Raw genomic sequence first — 3,983 nt, forward strand, 5'->3', positions numbered from 1 at the left:
ATTTTTTCTTAGTTATCGTGAAAAAACCCATTTTCAAAAAATTCAAAAATTTTAAAAACGAATGAATGATTTAAATTTTAATTTATGGCGGTGAATAAGGCTCAACAATACCTACATTTCAGAGAAAAAAATTATTCAATTCCATCGATTTCCTAGCGCACAATCAAGAAAAACGTTTGTTACATACACATCCACATACGCAAATACTTACGGACACGATCTAAAAAATGCATGTTCGGACTATTGGAATCATAATAGATCGATATAACACAAAAAACCGAAAACTTAAATTTGCCCGATTATAATGCTTCCATTCGGAAGCAATATATCCCTTGGTAGTTGAAGGATATATCAATGAGTTGAATTATAAATATATACTTGTGATACAATTAATGATTTCTAAAATATAATTGGATATGATTGGTGCGTTAGAGTACGTGATGTTAGCGACGAGAGTGCCAATGAGAGTCTGTCACTCTAACCACACAGCCACTGCCGTCGGTGTGAAATATTCAAATTCAATTACCGAACAGAACAACAATTCAAATTTTAGATCTAGATAATTATTTTAATTATCGGATTCAATGCCCGAATAGAGTAGAAATATTGCAATTTAAGATGTGATTTCATTTCAACATTACAACGAATACCCTGAGAAAACATTTATTAAATTCTAAAAAACTTACGTCCCGAGATATCAATAAGTTACAACATAAAGTTTTTTCCTAATTCAATCTTCCAATCCCACGACTAATTGTCATCGAATATTTGGTAGATGGAAGGGCTTGAGAGATTTTATCAGAAGGCTTTCCCTGTAGTCGTTAAAATTCCAACAAAAAGGGTCACCCGATAAAGCTATACTAACCTCTCCATCTCAAAGATATACATCAAATAGGGAATGAATAAATTTTGTAACTCTTCATGACTAATTCTCTCTCAGATCGAGGGTAGATGCCACTTATTATCAAGATATTACTCAAAATTCCACTATAATTTCATTCCTCAGACGAAAAATTGAATGCCCAAATAATAGTTCACATCTTCCACTGTAGCAATATTCTTTCATTTCAATTTAGTAACTCATTCATTCGGAAGAGGATTTTTCCATCCAAATTCCGGCCAAGAGAATTGCACTACGAGACAAAGTCCATCTGTCAATTCCAATGCGGGGCTCACTCGACCAGGAAATCTTTTGTTTTTCATATACATATATCGACGTGAAAAATTACCAATTGAATTATCAAAAATTATCAGTTGAATACTGTGTTGAATATACACGGTTTCGCATAACTGCGCACTCCAATTTTGAGGGCGGAAAGAGGGTGAAATTTGGGGTCGAAAGTTCCTGTTCCACTTTGCTGTGCGACGCACTCCTGCCGAGTTCTTCAACTTGAAGTTGACCAATCACAGCGTTATTCCGCCCACTGGACCAATAGTTCTCAACTCAATAGTTTTTGAATAAGAAAAATGGTGATTATGAAATTTTCTCTTGGGGTGAAGATCAGGGGCAGAGTCAGGGGTCCAGAAATCGGCAGGGAGTGGGGGTTGGAATCCAGCTCCAAGTGGAGGGCTCGATGAAGACAGATGTCCAGGTAGAGGTCCAGGTTAAGTTGAAGTGCTAGGAATTCTTCCAAGTGCGGGGAAAATTCCCGGAACTGTTCCAGCTTCAGATCCAGGACTGCGAACTGTCCCAGGGAGAGGTGCAGATTCAGGAACTGTTCCAGGTAGAGGTCCGAGTTCCGGAACTGTTCCGGATCGAGGTGCAGGTTTGGAAACAGTTCTAAGTGGAGGTCCAGGTTCGAGAACTGTTCTGAGTGCACTGGGTGTCTGGACCTTGCACCTGCACCTCCGCCTCTTGCATTTATGGTTCCAGCAAGATGGTGTATCACCACATAATACTCTGAGGGTTAGAGAACATCTCACCACTCGTTTCCCGAGACAGTGGTTCGGTTTGAATGGTGCCTATCGCTGGCCGGCAAGGTTAGATTCTGAAGAAATTTCGCTATTACTATTTGTCACCCCTTATTCATCTACAACTTTTTTTATCCACTTTGCAGATCTCCAGAATTGACGCCAATGGCTTTCTTCCCCTAGGGATACATCAAGGAACAGGTGTACGCGGTGGAACCACAGTCTGCCAAAGGTTTCGTGGCCCGCTTACATGCTGCAGTAGTGCAAATTACGCCGGAGATTGTCAGTAATGTTGCCTCGCCGTCGACGGAGATGTTTTCGAGCAGATGCTTTAGTTACAACTGCGTACATGCACATAGACACCCACAGTTTAATGAGAAAACTTGATTATTTTTTCATTAAATGAGTCATATGAAAATTGGCGATAAAAGTAATATTCAATATGCTTTAACATTCCACAAGCACCATTCACGAGGCCATCGATGACACTTATAATGGAAGTAACCATATAGAAGAAGAATAGAAGAATAGAAAATGTGCGGCTGGTCACTTAAAGAGTTTATTATCCAGGAGGACACCCAGATATTTCACTCTGCTGGTGTTGTTAATCTCCGAGCCATTTAGCTTCAGAGGTTGGATCGTTTCCAGTTTATAATTTCTGGTGAACACCAGGACCGTTGTCTTGGCTGGATTTACCGATAGGCCAGTTTCCCTGCACCAGTCCTCAATGATATTGAAGGCTGTTGCCATCCGGTCCCTTAGCACCCTCAGAAATCCGCCTTTCACCACAACTACCACATCATCGGCAAAACCGATGACGTGGAAGCCGGCTTCACTTAGTTGATTTAGAAGTCCATCTACAACCAGGTTCCATAGCGAGAGAACTCCCCCCTGCGGACAGCCCCTAGTCGGACGTCCCTCCACACATGCCCTCCCATGTCCTGCCGACAGTCTTCTGCTTTTCAGCATGTTTTGTGTCCAAGCAATGATAGTCTTGGACACCTGTCGTTCTTCCATGGCTTTTTCTATAGCCGGATTCGAAGTGCTATCAAAAGCCCCCTCAATATCCAGAAAGGCGCCTATGGCAAAACCCTTGACCGCCAGTTGTCCCTCAATCAGTCCCACCAGGTGATGTAAGGCGGTACCTCTTGATCTGCCCTCCCTGTATGCATATTGAGAGGGGTAAAGGGGTCTGTCAGCCAAGGGCCCGGCCTTGATGTGTTTATCCATCAGCCTCACCAGGGTCTTCAGGATGAAGTATGTGAGGCTTATAGGACGAAAGTCTTTTGGTTTTATATAACCGGTTTTTCCCGGCTTGGGAATGAATACTATCCTAGTCTCATTCCACACACTAGGGACATGTTTCAGGGCTATACTAGCTCTGAGTATCTTGGTTAGGGGTCCCGTGATAGTCTCTATCCCTTCCTGTAATAGGGCTGGGTAGATCCCGTCTGGTCCCGGTGCCTTGAAGGGTTCAAAGGTTTTGATGGCCCACTTGACCCCCCAGGGCTGCACTACTTTATTTGCCAATGCCCAATCATGGGTTTCGTAGACATCCCTCTGATTTTGCATTGTTTCTTTATCTCTCTCCTGGGCCTGTATGAAGCCTGGAAAGTGGGTGTTCATTAGGAGTTTCAGAGTCTCTCCCATGGTTTCCGTGTGGCTGCCATCTGGTGCCTGTAGGCTCCCTAGATATGGAGTCTTGTTTGTTCCAAGGATTTTTGCCAGCCTAGAGGTCTCCGATTGACTCTCCACATTGCTTGTGAAAGCCCTCCAGCAGTCCTCTTTGGCTGCCTTTATTGCCTTGTTGTAATCTGCGAGCAAGCCTCTGTAAGTTTTCCATGCGTCTTCCTTACGGGGGCCCGCTCTCATGTTCTTAGCTTTGTTAAAAGCTTTTCTAGCTTTGCCCCTCAGCCCACCGAGCCTCTCTGACCACCAAGGAGTCTCAGTGGGCTGCCCTTTCGGGATAAGCTTGCAGTTTGTCTCGAAGGAGTCCATGATGGCCTGGTTTAGGGCAATCGAAGCCTCCTCCAGCTGCTTTTTGTTGTTAAATCTGAGGATGATATCCCTGA

Source organism: Diachasma alloeum, unplaced genomic scaffold, assembly GCF_001412515.2.
Source record: "Diachasma alloeum isolate Michigan unplaced genomic scaffold, Dall2.0 Dall_scaffold_00319, whole genome shotgun sequence".
Lineage (NCBI taxonomy): Eukaryota > Metazoa > Arthropoda > Insecta > Hymenoptera > Braconidae > Diachasma > Diachasma alloeum.